A 26,851-nucleotide genomic window follows, 5' to 3' on the forward strand; every position below is an offset into this window, starting at 1 on the left:
TTTACATTTTCTTAAGCATCTCTTTACCAGTACCACTTATTTTCAACCAAACGTCATTTCAACATTCCTTAATTTTACAGTGCTTCTGCAGGTAATCTTTAAATTTCTTCCAATCTTCCTCCACCGACTCTTCTCCCTGGACACGGATTCTGCCAGTCATCTCCGCCAATTCCATGTAGTCCATGACCTTCATCTGCCATTCTTCCAGTGTGGGTAGCTCCTGTGTCTTCCAATATTTCGCGATGAGTAATCTTGCTGCTGCTGTTGCATACATAAAGAAAATTCTATCCTTCTTTAACACCAATTGGCCGACAATGCCCAGAAGAAAGGCCTCTGGTTTCTTCAGAAAGGTATATTTAAATACCTTTTTCAATTCATTATATATCATTTCCCAGAAAGCCTTAATCCTTGGGCACGTCCACCAAAGGTGAAAGAATGTACCCTCAGTTTCTTTACATTTCCAACATTTATTATCAGGCAAATGGTAGATTTTTGCAAGCTTGACTGGTGTCATGTACCACCTATAAATCATTTTCATAATATTCTCTCTAAGGGCATTACATGCCGTGAATTTCATACCTGTGGTCCACAACTGTTCCCAGTCAGCAAACATAATGTTATGACCAACGTCCTGTGCCCATTTAATCATAGCAGATTTGACTGTTTTATCCTGAGTATTCCATTTTAACAGCAAGTTATACATTCTTGAAAGTATCTTGGTATTGGGGTCTAACAATTCTGTTTCCAACTTTGATTTTTCCACCTGGAAGCCATTTTTTTTGTCTAAATTGTATGCCTCTCTTATTTGAAAATAATGAAGCCAATCCCGCACTCTATCTTTTAATTTCTCAAAACTCTGCAATTTCAATTTGTCTCCTTCTTGCTCTAAAATCTCCCAATATTTTGGCCACTTGGCCTCCATATTGAGTTTTTTTTTTTTGAGCTTTTGCCTCCATTGGTGACAACCACCTTGGGGTTTTGTTTTCAAGTAAGTCTTTGTAACGTGTCCAGACATTAAACAGTGCTTTCCTGACAATATGGTTCTTAAAAGCCTTATGTGCTTTAACCTTGTCATACCATAAGTATGCACACCACCCAAAAACATTATTGAAACCTTCTAAGTCCAAAATGTCTGTGTTCTCAAGAAGCAGCCAGTCCTTCAACCAGCAGAAAGCTGCTGATTCATAATAGAGTTTAAGGTCTGGCAGGGCAAATTCCCCCTCTTTCTTTTGCATCAGTTAATATTTTAAATTTTATTCTGGGTTTCTTGCCCTGCCAGACAAATTTAGAAATGTCTCTCTGCCACTTCTTGAAACAGTCCATTTTGTCCAAAATTTGTAATGATTGGAACAAAAACAACATTCTTGGCAATACATTCATCTTGATAACAGCAATTCGACCCAGCAAGGAAAGCTTCAAATTTGACCATATTTCTAGATCCTTTTTAACGTCTGACCAACATTTTTCATAGTTGTCCTTAAATAAGTTCCCATTTTTAGCTGTCATATTGATCCCCAAATATTTCACCTTCTTGACCACTGTTAAACCTGTCTCATTCTGAAACCTCTCTCTTTCAGTCATTGTTAAGTTTTTCTCAAGAACTTTGGTTTTTGACTTATTCAACTTAAATCCTGCCACATGACCAAACTCCTGGATCAATTCTAATACTCTTTTAACACTAGATTCTGGCTCCTGTAATGTCAATACTAGATTATCTGCAAAAGCTTTCAATTTGTATTGTTTGGCTCCGACCGTTATGCCTTTAATCAAATGGTCCCTTCTTATCATATTTAACAAAACCTCCAGGACGGAAATAAAAAGTAATGGGGAAATTGGGCAACCTTGTCGTGTCCCTTTCTCTATCTTAAATTCCTCAGTCACCACATTGTTGACTATTAATTTAGCCTTTTGTTCTGAATAAATTGCACTTATACCAGGAAGTTTAAAAGCAAGGGAAGCTTCCAAAGGGCCTTGGAAGCTGCAGAGCAGGCATAGGCAAGCTCGGCCCTCCCGATGTTTTGGGACTACAACTCCCATCATCCCTAGCTAACAGGACCAGTGGTCAAGGGTGATGGGAATTGTAGTCCCAAAACATATGGAGGGCCGCGTTTGCCTATGTCTGCTGCAGAGGCTTTGTTCAACTGGAAAAAGAAAGGTAAGCAAGGTGCTTAACACTTGGTATTGCATTGCCAATGCCAGTCATGCAGGAGTTAAAGTACAGCTTTGGAAACAAACTCTTTAAAGTTAACCCAGTGGAAGCAAAATGCCCTCAGCTACAGAATATTACTAAAGGACACGGAGTGTCTCTTCTGTAACTGTATAACTGTATGCTATGCTTACTCGTGTTCAGTGCCAGTTAATTACATAATTATTACCTTATTCTGGTTGTAGGGTTATATATCAGCTTTGGTATATTTTTACAGGTGGCATTTTACTTTTAATAACAGCTTCATTAATTGGGAGTGAGTGAGTGTGTGTGTGTGTACGCGTGCGTTTGCAGTGGGTGTTAATTCAGCTGTGGGAAGGGCAAATTATTTCACATTTGGGAGTTAAATATGCTTGAAAGAGGCAACTTAGAAAATTGCTCTGCATTTATTGTGCTTTTAAAACCTGGTCACTGAGTTCTTTTTGCATGGTCCTTTTTTATATCAAAGGCAGTGTCCAAAATCAACTTCTGTAGTGCTTTGAGAGTTACAACTATGCAACTACAACTTTTTAATATACCAGAGCATTAAGAATATAAGTTTAATTATGTATTTTTGAAATGTGTGTGTGTGACTTACTTTGTTGCATATTTGATGTAGTACACTTATTTTCAGAATACGCTGTTCTGTGAAATATTTGTTTTATGTATTGAATTTGTATACTGCTCTTCCTCCCAAAGGAGCCTAGGACAGCAAACACAACCTCAATGTTAAACAAACCCCTCTAAGAGTAATCTGCCATTCCTAGTGTCCAGTGTCGTAACTAATGCCAAACTAGAATTTTCCACTCTCAATATACTCAACATATCCCAAAGTACTGAATAGTGTATCAGTATGTACTATAACATACACTCATTGGTATCATTATCATAGTTTGAAGCTTCCACTGTAAATTCTTGTAAACTGATGCTTCTGACTTACATAAGAATGCTCTAGTTAACCATGGTGGCAAAAATGTGTTTCGATATTTTGGAAAAAAATGTGGATTTTGTTTAGGTTTGGGAGTTGGAAAGAAGTAAGAGATGATATAAAATGTTAGTAGTCTAACTCATAGTTAACCCATTGATTTCAGTGAGTCTTGTTTGAGGATGAATTAGGTATTGTTTTTAGTTGAACTGAGTGTTGATTCCATATATTTGCAGAAAGGGAGAACCAACATCAAACAAATTATGCCTTCTATTCCCTCCCTTTCATTTTTTTTAAAAAAGATATTTATTAAAGTTTTTAAAATATAACAATGAAAATGAAAAATAAAAAGAAACAAAATACAACATAAAAACAGTTAAGAAACAAATAATTTCCCATAACATATCTTCCTTACACTTATTTCCCCAGACCTCCTCATACCTCCCTTCTTTGTATTCCACTTCAATTTGTTAGTTCAGCAAATCCTTACCATTAAGCTTTTACCCATTTGTAAACCTTTTTTTTCGTATCTCCTAAAGCATTACAGCTGGAAACCCCTTAGTTTCTATCCAACATCCTTCTAGCATTCATTAATTTTACAATATTTCTGTAAATAGTCTTTAAATTTCTTCCAGTCTTCTTTCACCATCTCTTCTCCCTGGTCTCGGATTCTGCCAGTCATTTCTGCCAATTCCATGTATTCCCTCCCTTTCAACCCCATTCCAGATTACTGCATTTTCTGCCTTCAGTGCATCAGCAAAAAGCAGATTTCCACTGTGACTCGCAAGGTCTTTAAACTATGTAGTTAGAGCCAATTTGGCGTCTATATCAATGTATACAGAAGAAACAACACAGTGTGCATTGCTTTATATTTGCTGAATGTTATCTGCCGTTTCACGGATCCAATTTGCTATGCATTTTACTCCCAGGAATAATAGCATCTTCTAATACCATATCCTTTTGTTAATGCTCCTTGCACACAATCAGAGTTCTTCTGCAGAGTTCAACTCTAGTGAATGCTCACTCTGATTTCACTGATCAGAAAACGTTTTATCCAGTGCTGATCCAAACCCTCCTTCCCTCCCCATCTCATCACACCCATTTAAGAGGCTACAGTTCTTTCTTATTTACTGTCTCTCTGTGTGGAACAGAAAACACTTTTACCAATGCTGTCACCACTGTCTCAGGCTTGGAAATGCATCCTGTTGCTCCCACCTTGCCTTCTTTGCACGCTTGTGTTGCAAACATTCAGAAAACCTGCCACAGGACTTGGAAGCGAATATGAACGCAGCAAGGAACAGCCGTGTAGTCTGTTGTGAGTCATGAAGATCTGGATCATTTGTATCATTGCCACAGTTCTGAGCTTCTGCTGCAATATCTTTTGGTAACTGTTTCCATGGCAGGGAGCACATTATTCCAAAACACGGTTCAGACTCTTGACAAGCATATTTATATTTGCTGTATCCTGCTTAAATGTTTTTGGCACAAGTTAGCAGCATGTAAACATTCTTATAAATAACATGAAAACACTGGCATTGGAAGTTCTCACAGACAGCAATATCTGCCATTTCTTTTGCTGGCATCAAACATTTAGGGTTTCTTCTTTTGATAGAAAACAATGGATGCCTCATTCTTCTTTCTGAGTGTCATGTACCAACAACAGTTGCTACACCAGGGAGCAGATGCTCCAAGCATCTGTCAAACAATTGCCTTCCGATGAGGTTCTTTGGGCTTTGGTATGTTGGCCTAGACAGGTGTTGTGGTGATTCTGCATGTGAATGGATTCATGTCCTGTGACCTGTGTCAAGCTTTTCTAAGTCTTTGAACACATATGCATATACTGCAACTCTCTTTAACGTTAGTGGTGAATATCGGTTCATAGGTAAAGGTAAAGGGACCCCTGACCATTAGGTCCAGTCGTGGCCGACTCTGGGGTTATGGCGCTCATCTCGCTTTACTGGGCGAGGGAGCCGGCATACAGCTTCCGGGTCATGCGGCCAGCACGACTAAGCCGCGTCTGGCGAACCAGAGCAGCGCACGGAAACTCTGTTTACCTTCCCGCCAGACTTAGCTACTTGCACTTTGACGTGCTTTCGAACTGCTAGGTTGGCAGGAGCAGGGACCGAGCAACGGGAGCTCACCCCGTTGCAGGGATTCGAACCGCTGACCTTCTGATTGGCAAGCCCTAGGCTCAGTGGTTTAACCCACAGCGCCACCCGCGTCCCATTATCCGGTTCATAGGTTTGCATATATCCCCTGTCGCTGAGTACCGTATTGGCCCAAGTATAAGCCGCACCTTTAAAATTCGGGGGGGAGGGGAGACAATACCCAAATATAAGCCGCTCCCTTAAAATTATGCAGGCACTCACACCCATTCCATTTTACCGTATGTCTCTTTTAGCAGCAACATAGTAAAAGCCAATTTTTGTAAGGTCATGAATTTACGCCGCACTTTTCACGGTTGGAATTGGGGGGGGGGTTGCAGCATATATTCGGGCCAAAATGGCAATAGGCGAAAGGATGGGGGAGAACACTTCTTTTAATTAAAAAGTGTAAATATAATTTTATGCCTGTCTCATAACAGATGTGGATATTCAACTAATGCAACCGAACCACTCCTGAATCTGGTACAAATTTTAGAAAACAAAGGAATCACATAGATCAGTGGTCTTCTGGTTCGGGGATAGGATCAGAATCTTATTCTGATGTGTGAATGTATCCTTTACTCACTTGATGTTCCTATCCTCTAATTGTCTGCTATAATTAGATTTACAGTAAGTAGAATGGCACCTGCTATAGCCTTAGAATGGCAGTTTCAAAAACTTCCTATCTTAGTTGGGCATCTTTAGTGCTTAGTCATCAGTTGACATCAGAAATAATTTGATTCTGTACATTTTTAATAGATTTTGGGATGATGGGCTTATTGAGTCAGAGAGAGCAACTGATGTAAGTTAAATAGCTTCTGGGCTTCATGCCTGTGGCACACAAATTGCATTGTTAGAGTACCCCGACTTTTTGATAAGTGAATACCTAATTTCGTGGCCGCCAATACCAGCTACCTTTGATGGGTGTAGTGTATTCACACATATTATTAACTTGCTTGTGATGGTTCTCTTTTGTGCAGTTAAGCAGCTGCACGTTGGAACAGTTATTTCCTAAGACCGTTGTTAAGGCAGTTCCTTTCTTGGTTATAAAAATAAGTATTGATTAATTTTTGTTTACACTTTGTCAGATTCGTTCACACTAAACAGCTGCATGAGTTTATAACCAGGCATCTCAGGTTAGCTGGAATATGTTAGATATATTTTGCAGAAACAGAACATGCAAAACTGAAAGTATACAAGCTAATCATTAGTCTGCTATCTTTTTGTGGCAAGCCATATTTACATAATAAGACAAATATAACTAATATTGTTTAGTCTATGGATGCAATCACGGAACTGTGTGTTTTCTCATTGTATATTTGCATGGGAAATGTCACGTATCTAAAGAACTAAAATAACATACGTTGACATTCTTTCCTTCTCAAAACAGTTATTCATGGTTACATTTTATCTTCAGTCTTTATCCTAAAAGATAGCTATAATTGTATATTGGTTGGTGCTGAAAATAATTCAACTTCCAGGGAAACAATGTCTGCATCTCTGCCAACAATGCACAGGAGGGGGGGGGTGTCACTTTGTGGCACCTGAATTCAAAATCCTATTCCTAATCTTGGTAAAGTTCTACCTATCTCCACCCCTTTCTTCCTACCCAAGAGGAATAGTCCAAATCATGAACTCCTAACTAATTGCTTAAATGTCCCTTGCTGTATTCTTTGGAAAGCTTTACAAGTTATATAAATGCTAGAATTCTGACACTGCATTGATAAAACGTAGAGTTTTATGACTTTGCATTGCAGGTGCTGTCTTCTCAATCAAACCGTGGCATATTTATTGAACCTTTGTTCTCTCAACTAGGGGGACCAATTCTAATTTTTGTTGCTTTTCTACCAGTGCTTTTATCCCAAAGGATCTGCGCTTCTCTGTTCAAAATCTACATGTTCTCAGTGGATGAACTCAGGACTACTATGAGATATAAATTATGAATCCACCCATCTATGATTCTATGAATCATTGTTCCTACTAGACAGTCTTGATCAAGTCACAGTTTTCCAGCCTTAGTTCTGCATTTGTAAAATGGGGGAAATATCCACTTGCTTCATAAAGTTGTTGTAGTAGGAGAGGGCTGTGCAGCACTGCTTCACTGTAAAAGCGTTTATGCAGTTGACTAGCAATTACAACAACACAGACAAAATGCTCATTATTGTGACAGGAAGCAACAGAGAAAAGACATGGTTCTTGTAGGAACACCTGGCAATAAACTGTGTTTGTGGCTTTGCATATTGCTGTGACCCTTTCTCTTGCTGATATATAACGCCACTGCTTATATATCAGCACTGGTTATATGCCCAGGGCTGCCTGGGAATTCTTAGAAACCCAAATATATTGTGATTTTTAAATACAGTGGTACCTTGGGTTACATACGCTTCAGGTTACAGACTCCGCTAACCCAGAAATAGTACTTCGGGTTAAGAACTTTGCTTCAGGATGAGAACAGAAATCGTGTGGTGGCGGCGCGGCAGCAGCGGGAGGCCCCATTAGCTAAAGTGGTGCTTCAGGTTAAGAACAATTTCAGGTTAAGAACGGACCTTCAGAAAGAATTAAGTACGTAATCAGAGGTACCACTGTAGTGTAATTTGGCAGTTTGGACCTGCCACACCAAAAATCGAGTGGGTACACACCAAAGTTACTTCTCCGCCCACTATCTCGATTCAAAATAGTGTCAAGCATCAAATAACGCCCCCCCTTCTTTGCAAGAGACTTGTCTCAAAGAGCTACTCTGGAAAATTGCAATTGACATGGTGATAAACTTTTAGCGTGTCCAAACACTAGCTTTTGACAGATTTAGGGGAGAGTGACTGGTTTGGTCACACCGGGCATGAAGCCCTGGGGGTGCCATGGGGGGCTGTAAATATGATTAGGATGGAGCACAGGGGGGGGGGCAAATTTGGGTGTTGCACACCAATGAAATGGAGGCAGTGAAAGATTTTACTTTCTTGGGCTCCATGATCACTGCAGATGGTGACAGCAGTTACAAAATTAAAAGACGCCTGCTTCTTGGGAGAAAAGCAATTACAAACGTAGACAGCATCTTAAAAAGCAGAGACATCACCTTGCCAACAAAGGTCCGTATAGTTAAAGCTATGGTTTTCCCAGTAGTGATGTACAGAAATGAGAGCTAGACCATAAAGAAGGCTGATCGCTGAAAGAATTGATGCTTTTGAATTATGGTGCTGGAGGAGACTCTTGAGAGTCCCATGGACTGCAAGAAGATCAAACCTATCCATTCTGAAGGAAATCAGCCTTGAGTGCTCGCTGGAAGGACAGATCCAGAAGCTGAGGCTCCAAGACTTTGGGCACCTCATGAGAAGAGAAGACTCCCTGGGAAAGACCCTGATTTTGGGAAAGATGAAGGGCACAAGGAGAAGAGGACGACAGAGGACAAGATGGTTGGACAGTGTTCTTGATGCTACCAGCATGAGTTTGACCGAACTGCGGGAGGCAGTGGAAGACAGGAGTGCCTGGCGTGCTCTGGTCCATGGAGTCACGAAGAGTCGGACACTACTAAACAACATACCAATGAAATTTGTGACCCCAAGGTCCTCCACTACTTTTGGTGGCTTGGTGCCGTGTGACTAATGCACCAGCATAGACTCAGCCAATGAGATCACTCTCCATCCCCTTAGCTGCAAGATTCCTTCATTATCCACTATGTATGAATTGTGATGTGTATCCTATTGCCTTTGACTTGGGAACAATCAGGCAGAAACATACATGCAAGTGAGGCATTCTTTGACTGCATTTCATCTGAAATAAGCCCTTGGACTCATGAAAGCTTATATGATGGATTAAATGGAAGACTATTGTGGATGGGATGGGTATAAAAAAGGATCGTGAGAAAGGAGAAATAATAATGGAAACTAGCTTCAGAGAAAAAGTCACGGGTGACTAATGATATGAACCTAATGACCTGGAAATGGGTTTTGAATTATAAATTCCTTCCTCATTCTAACCGTAGACCCAAAGTCTACAGTAAAGTTAAAGTCCCAAAAACATTGTCAAAATGATTGAAACAGATTTGGTTTCTTTTATTTTTGAAAAACCCAGCTTTTTAAAAATCGGCATATGTATGTTCTATCCTGCCTCTCAGTTGTTTTCAATTCCTTTGGCTTGCTTGCTTTTGCATATAAGGATTGGTCTTCTGCCTTCTGAAACTGCCAGAACTAATTTTGAGTCAGCCTGTGTATATTTTAATATAGCATTATTCAGAGGAAACGGGGGAATATGCATGTTCAATTGCATGATTCATCACTAGAGAGACCTAGCCAGATGCCACCCAACAGAATTCTTTTGAACAATGCCACTGCCTTAATGACAGATTTCTCATGTAGTCCAAGTGTCTTTCAAGAACACGAGCCAATATTCTCGCCCCTTATGAAAGCAACCTTGTATAGTCATACAATGCAGCAGAATACTACTTGAAAGGAATAGTCTTGCTGGTGTGGAAATTGTATGAGTTGTAGCTTGGAAAAGTACCTCTCAAATGTCAAACTTGGGGATGTCCCTAATATTTCAAACAACCCTGTATTAACATTGCAAAGTACTTCATTCTGAATACATTTCTGTTCCACTGAGTTTTCCTAGTACTGACTTAGAGCCAAGCTAGACTTTGTTCCCACCAAGGGGGATGCTGTTGGAAATAAAATAGCCATACTTACACCTCTCCCTATCATATTATCTCTAGGACAGTGGTTCCAAAACACTCTCTCACACACCTCGGCCACTTGAAAATTGTTGAGAGTACTTGGTCGACCACTCACGATGTTTCTGCTTGTTGTAACTATGGCAATGCATTGGGTTAAATGCTGTACGCTTTTAAAATTGCCTTTTTATTTCTTATATATTGCATGCTATTATATTAAGCCTGAAATTCATGGAATTCAAATTGTAACGCCAAAAAATGCAAGATAAGAAACAGAAGAAATAATAAAATGCAATTAAAATCAATACGGATATTTAATGCCACCGATATGCCACCTCCTATAAAGGTAAGGGGAACCCTGACCATTACGTCCAGTCGTGACCAACTCTGGGGTTACGATGCTCATCTCGCTTTATTGGCCGAGGGAGCCGGTGTACAGCTTCCAGGTCATGTGGCCAGCATGACTAAGCCGCTTTCGGTGAACCAGAGCAGCACACAGAAACGCCATTTACCTTTCCGCCAGAGCGGTACCTATTTATCTACTTGCACATCAACGTGCTTTCAAACTGCTAGGTGGGCAGGAGCAGGGAACGAGCAACAGGAGCTCACCCCATCGCGGGGATTCAAACCACTGACCTTCTACCTTCTTATCGGCAAGTCCTAGACTCTGTGGTTTAACCCACAGCGCCACCCGCATCCCACATGCCACCTCCCATATTCAACCACAAATCCACAGGTGCCCTGTAGGCCACCTGGTGCAGCTCCTAGACCTAGACCATAGTTCGAGAACCCCTGTTCTAAGAGAATTTGCTATGTGACGCACTTTGACCACCCTGAGTTTCCTTGCCACAGTCAGTGGTAGCCAATGCCATGAAGCAAGGCTAGAAAACTCTCTTTAAGTGGGGGCAGGGGGAAGTCCAACTTGCTACAACCAGTTGGATAGAAAAGCTCAGGCTCAGCAATAGTGGCCATCCATAAGCATTTATAAAGACTGGTTGGTGTCCGGATCCGGCCCAGTCTCCTTCTCAATCCGGCCTGCGGACGATCTGGTGAATCAGCGTGTTTTTACATGAGTAGAATGTGTCCTTTTATTTAAAATGCACCTCTGGGTTATTTGTGGGGCATAGGAATTCGTTCTTTATTTTTTTCCTTTTCAAAATATTGTCCGGCCCCCCCACAGGGACCGGCCCCCTGCTGAAAAAGTTTGCTGGTCCCTGAACTATTATTGGATTTTTACTTGGATCGTTTCCTGTATCAAAATCAACAGAGAAGCAGTGACTGAGGACTGCAATAGCCTGGGTACAATACTTTGTAACTTAAATTAGCAGGGGATTTTATTACCTTTTGGCACAATTAGTCACTTCCTCAGCCAGGGCTTTTGCCTTCTCAAGGAGTGTCCCCTGTGATTTTACTACGTTGCATATTCCTTCAGACAACTCAAGTTATCCTGTTCTTTTTAAAGTCTTCGGCGATTGACAGTTTTGTGCTATTTGTGTATCTCCTTGTTCACAATGAAATGGACCTCTCTTAGCCCCGGTTCGGCCTTTTGGATGCAATGCAGGCAGACACTGAGGAAATAATGTACCCTGCTTGAGCTTGCTTTAGTTTTGCTGCAACAGTTTGCTGCTGCAAGAGACAAACTCCTGGTCAATTTGAGAAGCAGCTTATTTCTTAGACCAGGGGTCAGCAAACGTTTTCAGCAGGGGGCCGGTCCACTGTCCCTCAGACCTTATGGGGGGCTGGACTATATTTTTTTGGGGGTAGGGGAATGAACAGATTCCTATGCCCCACAAATAACCCAGAGATGCATTTTAAATAAAAGGACACATTCTATTCCTGTAAAAACACGCTGATACCTGGACCGTCCGCGGGCCGGATTGAGAAGGCGATTGGGCCACATCTGTCTTAGACATTAGGAAATGCTGTGCAAAAAGTGTATGCAAGCAGAACTATTTCGGATTACAATGCCTAATTTATTTATTTTTTTGTAATTTTATGTCCACCTCTTTTTGTGGTGCAGGTACTTAAAAGTGGCTTACAGTTCAAGCTAGGATAGAGTAAGATGTGGGTAGGCAAACTAAGGCCCAGGTGCCGGATCTGGCCCAATCGCCTTCTAAATCCAGCCTGCGGACGGTCTGGGAATCAGTGTGATTTTACATTAGAATGTGTCCTTTTATTTAAAATGCATCTCTGGGTTATTTGTGGGGCATAGGAATTCGTTCTCTCCCCCCCCCCCATATAGTCCGAGCCCCCAAAGGTTCTGAGGGACAGTGGACCGGCCCCCTGCTGAAAAAGTTTGCTGGAGAACAAGAAGAACATACATTTAAAGAAGATTCGAAAATGTTTGTTGAATATACGGGAGGAAATTGTGTACACTTGAAAACGTTGGCAACGTTCAGATAAACCCAACAGTGTATACAAATTTTGGTTTAGTTTATGTAAAATATGCAGGGATTTATGATATGTAAATGAACCATGGAAAGAGAAGAATACACACACACACACACACACACACACACACAGACACAGTTATAGCTAGTATAAGTAACGTCTTTGTGTGTGCAGCTCATAGTTCCATGAAGGTACCTACCTAAAAAGTTGTTTTTAATTATGGAAACTTGGCAGCTGGGAGCACAGATTAGTAGTGTTAGCTCCATTCATGCCTCTCTTTGGGGACACTCAATTAAAATTAATCTGAAAAATATATATAAATGCTGCATTTCTTCCTCCTTGCAATAAATGATTTTTCTGGCAGTCTTGGAACTTGCCATTTCTTAGGATATGAGATTTTACAGAATCCTACAGTTATAAATTTACCATAGCAGTCTCTTGCTCTGAGACCTCGTGTCGTGTTGTGATTTATTGTTCTTGAGGATGGCGAGCCGTCAAATGTAGCATTTTTGCTTTGTCAACTACCTTTCAGTGGTGCTGCTTTCTATACAGAACTCATTTTCTTTGGTACTGTACTCTGTATTTATAAGATAAGAGCAATGCTTATCTTGGTGGGGAGGTGAAGAGTGTATGCATGTATATAATTATATTGATGTGGTCATAGAAAGTTTGCAATATTGCCTATTCTTAGCTGGCCTGGGAATGGCATTCTGACCACACAGTTCTCTGTATTTCTTCATAAGGTCTTCCAATGTTTAAATTTCTCAGATATTTCTCTTGTTGAGAATAAGAAATTCGTATGCTTACAATGGGAATGGAATATATACCGTATTTTTCGCCCCATAGGACGCACTTTTCCCCCTCCAGGGCTGAAGCCTGGAGAGTGAAAGGCATCGGTGCGCACCGACCCCTCTCGCTCTCCAGGCTTCAGGAAGCTATCTGCAAGCCTTGCAAGCCCGGCAGGAGTTCCCGCAGGATCACAAGGCTTGCGGGCAGCAGCCTGCAGCCCCGGCGAGTGTCCGCAAGCCTTGCGCGCCCGGCAGGACGTCCCGCCGGGCGCGGAGGCTTGGGGCGGCAGACTGTCGCCCGAAGCACGGGGAGCCCTCCAGAGGGTGCCCCGTGCTTCGGGCAGGTGTGCGCAAGGCTTGGGGTGGCAGCCGCGGTGGGGGGGGGGATAAATTTTTTTTATTCATTTCCCCCTCAAAAGAACAAGGTGCGTCCTATGGGCCGGTGCGCCCTATAGGACGAAAAATACGGTATTTTTTATTTCATACAAATATTTTTGTACAATTTTTCAAGTGTTTATAATTCCCCCCTCCCCACTTTTATAAAACAAAAATATTTTAAAAGGAAACTAATGAAACGAAAGAGAAAAATGCTGGGAATATATCACATTCATAATTTGGTGTTGCATTACGTCATCTCGAATATTTTGGATCGGGTGGAAAATGTTACACTAGTATTCGATAAACTTTAGAAAGAGTTAGAAATGAATCTAGCTCTTTGAAACTACTTAACTCACAATGTCTTATCAGACCTAGTTATTACGTATTCTCATTAGACCAAGCCTGTACAGTGGTACCTCAGGTTAAGAATTTAATTCGTTCTGGAGGTCCGTTCTTAACCTGAAACTGCACTTAACCTGAAGCACCACTTTAGCTAATGAGGCCTCCCGCTGCCGCCGCGCCGCCACCGCACGATTTCTGTTCTCATTCTGAAGCAAAGTTCTTAACCCGAAGTACTATTTCTGGGTTAGCGGAGTCTGTAACCTGAAGCATCTGTAATCTGAAGCGTATGTAACCTGAAGCATATGTAACCCGAGGTACCACTGTATAGTGGATTGGATTCTTTCACTTACTGAATGGGGCTTTTCTGCACCCGTCTTTCCATTACTGCTGTCTGAGCCCACTAAAAAGCTGTGGAAAGCAGTATAGGCGGCTACAGCAGGGAAATAAGGTTGTTGAAAAGCAGGGAAGGGGTGCCTTGCACAAAGCAAAAGCACCTTCAGCTCAGGGCAAGAGCAGCTTCGAATCTACCCTAATAAATACACCACAGCCTTTCCATTGCACAAGCAGGAAACTCTCTTATAAGACACTCCAGAATTGACTTCCACAATTACCATTAAAGCCCCTTTAATGGTGTGTAGTTTTTATCATAAATAGCAGAAGGAGGCTGAGATAAGGAACTGAAAGTGACTGTTTTTGTTTTACGGACTGAAATGCAAAGGAAAAAGGGAACTGTGGAAGTGCTGCCATTTTATCATTCCAGCGATTTAGTTTATTTCCCTGTGTCTGCACACTGGAGATTTTTTTATTTTATTTTTTAAGATCTTGGTTTTCTGCTTGCCTTGAGGTTGTTTTAAGGCATAGCCACTTTGCCAAGGGGGGGAGGGGAGAGAATCCTAATCCCATTTCTTAATTGTTTGCAGAGACTTAGCCCGTGTACTTAGGATAGTTGCATAGTGAGCGGTAACTGATTATATTGGGTCAAGGCAGCATATTTGGGTGTGTGTTTGCCTGGCTAGGTCGGCTGACGTGGTTGTGATAAAATTGAAAAATGTACGTTTTACTGCCAGTGGGAAGCAACAAGAACTTCTGTTCTATTGCACCAAGGCTGCTGGTAATCGTGTTGGGAAACTTGATAACAAGGCTGTCCGTCAGCATCGTTTATGTACTCGGATAAAACATATATTATTAGTGCCTCAGAGAATCGCACTCTTGCTGTGGGCAAAGGAAATAGGCTGCCTCTATAAAAGGCTCTCTAATTCAGTTCAGAGTTGAATCTGGCTGTTTAGAGTTGAAATTGGATTGTCAAGAGGAGAAGTGTTGAAAGTGTTCCAGGCAACACTGATACATCTCACAGGCTTATTGGTGGATCATCAAGGAGACAAAGTTAGTGTTAAAAAATATTCCTTGGAGGAATAAACTATAGAAGACCATTCTTTCAGACAATGTTGGCTATATAAAAAAGCAATTCAAAAACTGGCTTTGTATTTGTTTGCAGTTCTGACAAGTGGAAATCTGAAAAGGTCTGTGGTTGTCGTAGGCTACAGCATAACCCAGGAACCAGAGCTGTAAACTGGAGCATATTTCTTTTGTGATCTGTTTGGTTTTGTGGTGAAATAGATTCAGAGGTGGTTTTTAAGAAATGCTGAAGCTATATTGATATCTACAATGACGTGCAGCTTAAAACAATTAACCACATTGTAAATAGTATACAGTGAGGGAAATCCCACTATGAACTATTAATAGTTAAGCCACACTCTTTGCCATTGGAGTTTCTATTTCATATGGAACAGGCTAACCCTCATGGCAGGGATAAGGTTTTGTGTGTGTGTGTTAGGTAGCTCAGTACCGCCAGAAATTGCATTTGATGAGCCATTCGACAAACCGGGGCACTAACCCCTTTAAGGTATGCAATTTTGTGGAGTTGTTTGGCATTAATATATGCCTCTTTCATAAATTTATTTGTTACAAATATAAGCTGAGCCACATGCCAGTTGAATCCTGTGGGGTAGGGGAAAACTGATTTGTTGAAAATAACTTATTTGTATGTTTTAAAGTTAAACAACTCAAACATTCAGAGCAGAGCAAGATTTAATGCTCTGCAACTTTTAGCTGTTTTGCAACTTTATTGTTTGCAAAAAGATAAAAGCACATTTTTCTTAAGATTTAAAACTCGAGGTTTTCATGCCATGTAAAATTTAAAGAATGACTAAAATAGAGTCACTTTTTATTTAGTTGTTACTATGGAGTGTTCTAGCTCCATGTTGCTTCTATATGTGGGAACATCTGCCCTTTCCATTTTTGTGAAGCCTCTTTGATCTTTCCTTTCGTTCCTGTTAAGAGCTTGACGGCTTCTTTCTTCCTAACACGTGCGGTGGCCTTCCTGCTGTCATTCAGAGACTCGTGCATTGAACAAATGCATGGATCTTATCAAAAGCTTGCTGCTGAATAATGCACATTTGCTTGCTAGAAACTTGATTCTGCATGACAACTTTGAGCTATTAATCATTTTAAAAGAAAATAGATATAGTTCTATGTTTTAAAGTATACACGGTTATTTCATGACATGGGTAAGGTATTTCTTTCCCTAGTCCTAACGTGAAGGATGTTTAAACTACTGTGACATATTGAGAGGCATAATCCTCTATGTGTGAAGCATGAAGCAATTTATATCAGAATATTAATCCTATACAGTATAATCATAGTTAACATGGTGACTAGAGGGGGAGAAATAGAGAGTTGTAATGTGGTTATAAATTGACACGTGTACTAAATGGTTTCAATGGCCAGGATCCTGACTAATTGTCCACAAATGGAAGAGCTACTTCGATCCAATGTACGATCCTAACAGTAGAAGAGGAGAGGCAGATTTCTCCAATTTCTTCTTTCTCCCCTGCAGTCCCTCTTGCTGCTCAGAGGGACCCCCATCCCTCTGAAGATGGTGGGGCAAAAAGGGCTTCAGAGGGAAGGGAGAATCAGTGAAGATTGTCACTCCAGCCTCCTCTTATGAGTGGAACTCTGCTCAGGGGATGCTCTTGCCAGCAGAAGCCTACTTAGGGCACATGAGGGATGCGGGTGATGCTGTGGTCTAAACCACTGAGCCTCTTGGGCTTCCCATTCAGAAGGTCAGCTCTGGAAGAATCAGGCTTTGTACCAAAGCACCCTAGCTCAGCTGAAGGAGCACTTTGACATGAAGGATCTTGGTGAGGTATCCAACTATCTTTCTCTGCAGGTAGAGAAAGACCAGGCAGGAAATTTTCTGGTACACCAAACACAGAAAATTGCTAAGGTACTAACCAGGCTGAATTTGGTTGATTCAAATCCTATGGACACACCAATGGTAACAGATTACCAGGTACAGTGGTGCCCCGCAAGACGAATGCCTCGCAAGACGAAAAACCCGCTAGACAAAAGGGTTTTTCGCTGCGCTTCGCAAGACGAATTTCCTTATGGGCTTGCTTCGCAAGACGAAAGCGTCTTGCAAGTCTTGCGATTTTTTTCGCTCCCCCCTTTTTCTAAGCCGCTAATAGCCGCTAATCTGCTAATAGTGCTAATCCGCTAATAGGGTTGCTTCGCAAGACGAAAAAACTGCTAGACGAAGAGACTTGCGGAACGGATTATTTTCGTCTTGCGAGGCACCACTGTAGATGGTACTGCTGAAGCATTTTCTGACACTACACTGTACAGATGCATTCTAGGCAAACTGAATTTCATTGCTAGATGTTCAAGACCTGATATAGCTGTAAGCACTAATATGCTTAGCAGACATGCTAACAATCCTGCTGTTCAGGGTTGGAAAGCTCTCAAACGCATAGCACGCTATCTGAAGGGCACTTTGCACTACAGACTGAGGTTCACGAGTCAGAAGACTGGAGGTCTTGAAATCTTTGCAGATGCTAGTTTTGGAAGTGACACCACTGATGGTACCAGCACTTCTGGAGTGTGCTACATGTACAACCACCGTCTGTTTGACTGGCTGTGCAAGAAGCAGGTGACAGTAAGCCTAAGTTCCTGTGAAGCAGAACTCAATGCCCTGTCATTTTCACTCCTGGATTGTGAATGATTGATGAAACTGTTTCAGAATGTCAGAGTCAAGGTGACATGTCCTTGATACAGGTGTATCAAGATAACAGGTCCTGTTTGGCTTTGCTAACCTCAGAGAGTTGCAAGCAAAGAACCAAATACTTGCAGATAAAGTTACATCATTCAAGGGAATGTATCCAGAAAGGACTCATTCAGGTGTCCTACATGCCAGGAAACGAAATTCCTGCAGATCTGTTGTCTGAGGTTGTTAACACAGAACAACTTAAGGTTTATGTACAGCGGTTGCAGTTGGGTCAAAATATGTTGACACAGGTTACACGGAAAGGGGGAGGATGTTGGGATGTTCCGTTCCACCTTAAGGAATGATTGTTGTGTCTCACATGCCTGTTTACACTCCAGCACAGCTTGCTGGGAACTTCCATTTGTGTATAGCTTTTTCTTAGGCTGTCTTGCTTTGGACACAAAGGAGATTGGACATGTTTCCTCTGTCCTGATGTATGCTGAATAAACTGCTTGTAAATATGCTCACACAGCCTCTCCTGCCACTTCTGTTTGCACGTTGTCTCTGCTGAGTAGAGCGTGCCCTAGCTTTTGAAGTTCAGGTCACTGATTCAAGGACTGGAGTTTGTCCGGTACACCAGCCGGTGGGATGGAGACAGCTGGGGGCCTGCCAATTGCCCCTGCTTCCTTGGTTGTATGCCAACAAGTGGTTCAAATCCCGGCAACCAGGTGAGCTCCCGTTGCTCTGTCCCAGCTCCTGCCGGCGTAGCAGTTCGAAGGCACACCAGTGGAAGTAGATACAATAGGTACCACTGTGGTGGGAAGGTGAGCAGCGTTTCCGTGCGCTCTGGTTTCTGTCATGGTGTTCCATTGTGCCAGAAGCGGTTTAGTCCTGCTGGCCACATGACCCGGAAAGCTGTCTGTGGACAAACACCAACTCCCTTGGCCTGAAAGCGAGACGAGCGCCGCAACCCCATAATCGCCTTTGACTGGACTTAACCGTCCAGGGGTCCTTCACCTTTTACTTAGGGTACAATACATTCTGTTTGCCTTAGGTTCACATGTTTTTAATCTTAAACGTACTGATTTCTTTTTAAAAAAAATCTGGTTAACAACTTGGGCACATGGGTATTATTAATTTTTTTGTACTGCTTTTTGCATCTCTTGGTGGGTGCACACCCTGTGCTTTGCATAGCTAACCTTCGTCATGTCGTTCCCTTCCACCAGATGCATTCTGTTGCAGGCTATATCATTCTGGTACAGTACCGTAGCTAAAGATACAGTTGTAGGCTTAGTTTGAAATAGCACTTTCTGCTGTTTTCACTGGAATACACATCTTTTGACTGGGTTCGCTGGAATCTATCTGCAGTGGCCTTTTCATGCATGCAAGGCAGTTAAGAGTTGAAGGATACATATGTAACCTCTCCCTTCCTTTCAACTCAGTGGTTATAAGGTTGGCAGATTAGGTTAAGAGTTCATGTTCTTAATTACCACTTGCCTTGCGCAAATACTCTTTCCTCTCCCTGTTTTAACTGGGGAAATACTCTTACTTAAGTTGCTTCACCTTGTTCTGTAGGTGTGGTTTCTTTTTTCGAATTGCACTGTGCAGTCTAAAGTCACAAATTCAAGTACAGATCAGCTTGCCTAGACAGCAGTTTTCGAAATTAGCCAGTCTTCAGGCACATCTTGCACCTGGCTATCAGCTGCTTGCAACCCAGTGAAGATGTCTAGGTTCCAGGAGGGCACCTAACCATAGTTGTCAACTTTTCCCTTTTTAAAAGGGAAATTCCCTTATTCCAAATAGGATTCCTCGCAAGGAAAGGGAAAAGTTGGCAGCTAACATGTCCACAATCTGGAGTTTCATGCCTGGGGAATCATTGGACCTGGTCTGTTTGCATACACTAAGACCACATCCTGTAGAATTCTGTCAGTTAGATTTTATCTGCACAGTCCGAATGAATTTCAGGAACCAAAAGGCTTTTTCTGAGCAGGAGCAGTGAATGACATTATAATTAGTTGCTGTAGCTTGTCTACACTTACCCCACCCTACTGCCCTGCTCACAGTTGGGGGGGGGAATTCACGTTATGAATGGTCCGTGTCACCATTAAGAAAATGAGGTTGGAATAGGCCAGTGTATATGTGGACTGCCCCTGCTTCAAGTGACTTTTCTTCTTGAAGTTCTCAAAGCTCTTAACCTAGCTCAAGGTTGTCCTCTGAACTAGCAGGATGTTTCGCTGAGAATCAGTCACAGTCAGTCCATCATTTGGAAGATAAGACTTTAGAGCCGTCTTGCCCCAAAATAGCAACTAGGCATTCCGTTTCACCGATTATAACTTTGGTTTAATGACCCATTTGGCGCCTAGCTAACATATCTTGAGTTTCTAACGCTGGCTCTAAGACTTTGAAGAAGGGAAGCATAAAACCAACCAAAGAGCAAGAGTTACGGTGTTACATGCAAATGTATACAAGTCTTGCCAACCATTTTTTTCCCAGTTAAAAAGCAGTGTCAGGAGAGTAAAGGTGCAACACAAACTTGGAGTTGGGACCTGTGTCTCTGCATTTGCTGATTCAAGCTGGAATAGAATTGGGAGAAGAAAAATGGACCATGGAGAACAGATCAAGTGGCCAGGCTGCCAACAGCAATCCTGTCCTCAAATCAGTGCTGGACAAGGAATGAGTGGCTTTTCCCTACACCAGAGGTTTTCAACCTTTTTGAGTCCACGACTCCCTTGACCAACTACATTCTTTCTGCTGCACCCCTGTGAGGCTCAGGAGCCCAGTTGTGTCACCCTTTGCCTGCAGAACTGGCAGTCTCTCAACCTTTTTCAAACACCCTTCCCTTGTGGAGTGTTCCCTCAGCCTCCTCTCCCCTTGGGAGTCCTCTGGGCAGCCACAGGGGCCACTCCTGGTCTCTGAACTGCCTCCCCCTGCCCCAAAGAAAAGTGCCTTCTCCCATTGCCCACAGGGGCCTGGGAAGCACCCCTTGGCCAGCGCCAGAGCCAGAGCCACCATTTGCCTGTGGAGCTTGTAGCAAGGGCTGCTGCAACAAACAGCTGTGCGGCAGCGCAGCAGCAGCAGGAGGCCCCATTAGCTAAAGTGGTGCTTCAGGTTAAGAACAGTTTCAGGTTAAGTACGGACCTCCAGAACGAATTAAGTACTTAACCCGAGATACCACTGTATTGTATACAATATTGAGGCAATATTGCCCAAATGGAAGCCACAATAAATATAGTTTGTGTGGTTTTATTGAGGACTTGTACAACTGCATGTCAAATTAGTTGATGAAGAATGGACCACCAGATTATGAACTAACTCTGCTCTTTTGGGTATAGTCGATGAGCCAATTCTGAACTGGAAAATGTTCTGCTTGCCACAGCCGTTTATTTCACAACACAAAGAAGGTAATCTCTTTTGTAAAGACAGATAGCCAAAATGAGTTCAATGCCCTTTCGTTTTAAGCTGGAGCAACCATATGTTGATTGGCGTTGTCTGTGCTGATGTTTACTCTTGTCGGACTTTTGTCTAAGCCAAGTCTCCTTACCTCTGGAAGGACATGGTGACACAGTAGATAACTGTGGCCTTGTGAGTTGGTTGCTGCTTCCTCCCACCCCTCTCTTTTTCTTCCAAATTCAGAATGAGCGGGCACCATGCCCTCTGTATGTGTCAATACAGCTGCCTTTTTGCCCTTGGACGTTGGACAACAGGTCATTAAAGTATGTCTTGCTTCTTAATTTTTAAAGTGAGAGCTGGTGTGGGCAGCTGCCATGGAGCTACACTGGTACATTCACAATGGCTGGCTGTATGGCCTCATCCTTTACTGCCCACTAAAGGGCTTCTGAGAGAGGGAGAAAGCTGCAAGTATAGTGCTATGGCAGCTGGCATCTCTAGAGATGGGTGCCAACCATAGCTCTTTAGCAGCAGGTGCACACAGGAAGGCAAAAGAGAAGGGATGTTTTCCCACTTGATTGGTCCAACATAAAAACCAGCTGAGGCAGCCTAGAACAGCAACAACATTTTTTGCTACTGCCTCATCACACTGTTGACTCACGTTAAGCTTGTGGTTCACCAAGACCCCAAGATCCTTTTCACGTGTACTGATAGCAAGCCAAATGTCCCCCATCCTATATTTGTGCATCTGGTTCTTCCTGACGAAGCGCAGAACCTTACATTTGTCCCTATTGAAATTCATTTTGTTAGCTTGGGCCCAGTTCTCCAATTTGTTAAGGTCATTCTGAATCCTGATTTTTGCCTTCTGTGGCATTAGCTACCCCTCCTAGTTTGGTGTCACCTGCAAATTTGATGAGCGTCCCCTCAATCCCTTCATCCAAATAGTTTATAAAGACATTGAACCCAACACTATGACCCAGCTCTGCTCCCTCCTGAAACAAACGGGAACTTTGGGCTTCTACTAGCCCTCTCCGTGTTGGTAGTAATAGAGGCGCTTAGCTGCCTGCACTGTTCAGAAATGGTTTGAGGCGTTGGTGAGCTTGAAGCTACACTACAGGGTATCAAGAAAGTGGTTTGTGCCACTGAGACTTCAGTGAGAGGGAAATGGACTTGGAATCTTGTTTCCTCTCACGGATAAAGTCTGATGGCCAAATGGTGTACAGCTCTGGAAATACTTCATACAGTAAATGTAAACTTAAGATGTTAAATATTGTCAGTGTGGTTTGAGTCCTGGAAACTCTGTCCAAATATACTGGCCGTGTAACAAAGCAAATGAATTTTGGTCTCGAACAGACTAGAGAGAAAAACAATTTGCTCCAGGTCCTGTTTTATTCTGATTAGCCAGTATCAAAAAGCACCTTAGCAGCAAACAGAACTAATATCCTATATTAGGGATGTCCAACCGGTCGATCACGATCTAGATCACTGCCAGTTCACTGGGTAGATCACTGCCAGTTTTTTTATAGTGGGAGTAGATCGCAGTCTCTTGGAAGTTGGACGTGCCTGTCCTATATAATCATTGCTGTAAGCTGTTAGGCAAAAACTTGATAAGTCTTCAACCCACTCATAATAGAATGGGAAACAGAAATGTCTGAACACACAACCATGGCAAAGCTTACAGTCTTATTTCAGGGTGAAAGAAGGAAGACGGGGGTTTAATATATTTAGACAGAATTGGACAATGTTCATGGAATACTGGTGTAATTTAAGATGTGTTCTCAACTTCCAAAATATTTATTCGAGGTGATTTAGGATTGTTTGCAATGCTGCCTGTGCGTGAGCAGAATGGATTTTTACTTATTTGGGTGTGATTCATGCACTGCGCCCTGAAGTGGTTTGGCCCAAGACGCAGGTTAATGTTGGTGGGAACTGGGCCCTAAGAGTGAAGCATGATGCTAAGTATGGGAACAATGCAAAAGGGTTTTTTTTTTTGCACAGATGCAGGCGGAAAGAGGAAGTTAGGAGAAAGGGTAGTGAGAGGTTTTGGGGGTGTATGAGAGAGAAAGCAGGGCAGGGGAGGAAATCCACCATCCCAAGGCTCAGAGAGCAGTGCTCAGCCATTTTTGGTTTCAATTTTAGTTTCTCATTTTTCCAGTCTTCCCTCAGTTCTCCCTCCACCTCATCTTTAGCTTTGGTTCGGCACCTTAGAGAGACACTGAATTGAGGCTTCTTATAGCCACAAGTCCCAGCAGACCCCTGCTAATAGGAATGTACAGGAGCTCTTCCGAAATGGATGGTGTGATTGACATTGTGCTGGAAGCATCTCAAGCATCTGGTGGTGATAACGAGGCAAGTTTTGCTGGGGATTATTTTACGGCTTTCGAGTCCGTTTGCTGCTTTTCAGCCATAGTGTTTTAAAGGAGGAGTTGATCTGAAGCTGCAAAATAAACAGTCTATTGTGACTGAACATTTAAGAGTGACCGAAGTTACTGTTCAGGGGATTGCAGAAACTGGACCTTGTGGTTTTGATTTGCTCTTGTAATTTTGTTGCAGGGCTGAAGAAGGAAGGGCTCAGCTTGCACAACAAAGCTATTCCGGTGGAGGCAGAGCAATCACGTCCATTTTTGCACATGGCTTTCCATGAAATAACTCGGAGATCTATGATCACAGAGATTAAAGCATTTCCCCCTCCTGAATGTCCCTCTTTTGCTCTGTTCCTGAAGGAATAGTCTCCTTGCACTGCTACTGCAAGAGGCAGCAGCCCTAGCCAACCCAAGTATTACTAATCTCTATCTGAATGTGATCTTCCAAAGCAAGGGCTAAGGGTAGAGTGGGGAACCTGTGGCCATTCAAATGTTCTTGGACTACAAGTCCCGCCAGCCTCAGCCAGCATGACTATTGGTCTGGAATGAGATGAGTTGTAATCCATCAACATTAGGAGGGCCACAGGTTCCCCACCTGTGAAGAGAAGAAGAGTTTGGATTTGTTATCCTGCCTTTCACTCCCTTTAAGGAGTCTCAAAGCGGCTAACATTCTCCTTTCCCTTCCTCCCCCACAACAAACACTCTGTGAGGTGAGTGGGGCTGAGAGACTTCAAAGAAGTGTGACTAGCCCAAGGTCACCCAGCAGCTGCATGTGGAGGAGCAGGGAATCGAACCCGGTTCACCAGATTATGAGTCTACCGCTCTTAACCACTACACTACACTGGCTCACTGTGCACTAAGGAGGCCTGTTCCTGGTTGCATGCTAAAGTGTGAGAGGAAGTCCTGACTTGTTTTTTCTCAATAAAAGCAGCTACAAGAAGGGTGCAGATTTGAGCACAGGATTGCTGTTGGCAGACTGGCCACTTGATCTGTTCTCCATGGTCCAGTTTTCTCCTCCCAATTCTGTTCCAGCTTGAACCAGCAAATGCAGAGACGCAGGTCCCAACTCCAAGTTTGTGTTGCACCTTGAATCTCCTGACACCGCTTTTTAACTGGGGGGGAAATGGTTGGCAAGACTTGTATACATTTGCGTGTAACACCGTAACTCTTGCTCTTTGGTTTGTTTTATGCTTCTCTTCCTCAAAGCCTTAGAGCTGGCGTTAGAAACTCAGATATTTAAGCTAGGTGGCAAATGGCTCCTTAAAACCAAGGTTTCAGTCACAGAATTTCTAGTTGCCATTTGGGGGCAAGATGGCTCCAGTGTCTTATTTTTCAAATGAATGATTGACTGGGATTGATTCTCAGCGAAACATCTGGCTAGTTCAGAGGACAACCTTGAGCTAGTTTAAGAGCTTTGAGAAATTCAAGAAGAAAAGTCACTTGAAGCAGAGACTGCCCACATATATACTGGCCTATTCCGACCTCCTTTTCTTAATGGTGACACAACTGTGAGCAGAGCAGTGGGGTCAAGCTACAGCAATGAATTATAATGTCATTCACTGCTCCTGCTTAGAAAAAGCATTTTGGTTCCTGAAATTCATTCGGATTATGCAGATAAAATATAAGCCCAGGCATCTTCACTTGGTCTCAAGTGGCTGATAGGTGCAAAATGCGCCTGGTGCCTGGCTAATTTCGAACAGGGGAACATTTTGCCTACATGGGCTGGATCCTTATGAGACCCTAGTCAGTGGGGGCAGATTTTACAAGTAGATCTTGTCCAGAAGTCAGGACTTAAGAGGTTGCCAAGAGTTCCCATGGGGAACATTTTCGCACCGCCAATCCATCTGCTAGGGCCAGTGCCTGTTGTCCTTTGCCAATGCACAATTAGGAATGCGCTTTAAGGCTTCCAGTTGTGCACTGACAACTGCATCTGTACCTTCCCAATACTAGACATCACATATGCTCAAAGGTGTGGGGCAGGTAAGCATGGTTTGGGGAATGCAGCCTTGCAGGCAATGTTTGAATCCCTGCCAGTTTGCCATGCAAGTCAAAGTTTCCTCACCTGTGCTGTTTAGAAGCTCAAGGTGATATGTTAACGAGCCTCCTAGGATAAGGCTATAACTGGTGATATTGACTTGCAACATCCATGCCTTTAAATAGTGCAATTTGATCACAAATGCAATGTATGTTTGAGAAGAGAGAAAAGGGTGTTGTAGAAACACTAAGCAGAATGAGCTGTCTTACGATGTATTTTGTTAAAATTGCTTTTTTATGATTATGGGCAGAGCTTTATTTGTTTTTTTGCTCTGTTATAACAGATTGTGTGCAATCTTATCTTTTTCTCCATAGGCTTCACCTGGCCTGCAAGACATTCTTAGGATTGCATCTTAAATGAAGCACTTTAGCACTACGCAATTTTATAAATGTACTTTAAACCTTCCCGAAAAAGACACCCCAAATCATTAACTTTTCTGCTCAGTGACCTGTTCTCAGCTTTGTTTGTTTACTAGAAAAACCAAGAACAAACAGTGACTGCATTCTGACATTGTGTATTTACTTTACCAAAATAAACTCCAGGCGAATTCATAATCTGAAGATAAATGTGCAAATAACAGCTTGTTTGGTTTGGATGCAAAGATGGCTGGACTACTTTTGCATAGCTGGCCAAAGTCTTTGTGAGCTAATATATCAAAACTCCCCGTGAAAGGTCTTTTATGACTTCTGGGATGACTGCAGCAGTAATACCTGCTGCCTTTTGAAAACCAGAAGGCCACAACCCTACCCTTTAGATCGTATGGTCAGATAACATGTACAAGTTTTTTGTATATACAAATCGTACAGTCTGGGCAACGAAAGGTCATGGCTGTGTACAGTCAGCATAACCTCGCCAGTGTGCTGGCAGAACATGGTTGTGTTGTGAATTGACGTGGCATAGAATTTGTGCTCTGCCCGTGTCACCATCCCTATTTTGGCTGCTCTGCCTCTGTCTTTTCTCTGGCAGAGCAGCTGTGTTGATGGTGTATCCCTACAGCACATTGGAGACTTCTGATCTGCTGGTAGAATATATTGTGTTCCGCTGCCGGGCTTCTGCTGAGATCCTAGAACTCTTCGGCTGATGAAAACTCAAGGATAAGATTGCACTCTGATATTTTATTTGCATCAGTTTAAAATTCACCCTTTCTGTGTGGAGATTTGAAAAGACGATTCTGCCGGCAAAATTTCAAAATACGGTATACATTTTGGAAT

The 26,851-nt window shown here is 42.5% G+C and overlaps 1 protein-coding gene across 2 annotated transcripts in view; it reads left to right on the forward strand.

Annotated features, from left to right (window-relative positions):
- JAK2 (Janus kinase 2) overlaps positions 1–26,851 on the forward strand; it is an 87,045-nt gene that overhangs the window by 4,094 nt on the left and 56,100 nt on the right. Inside the window, exon 1 of one of the 2 annotated variants that reach the window (XM_082204600.1) lies at positions 26,652–26,835. The exons of the other annotated variant lie outside the window; for it this stretch is intronic. The gene's annotated coding sequence lies outside the window, so the exon portion shown is untranslated. Of the gene's footprint in view, positions 1–26,651; positions 26,836–26,851 lie in introns of those variants that run through there. 2 annotated transcript variants of the gene reach the window in all.

This window comes from Podarcis vaucheri (assembly GCF_965113315.1).
Source record: "Podarcis vaucheri genome assembly, chromosome: 17".
NCBI lineage: Eukaryota > Metazoa > Chordata > Lepidosauria > Squamata > Lacertidae > Podarcis > Podarcis vaucheri.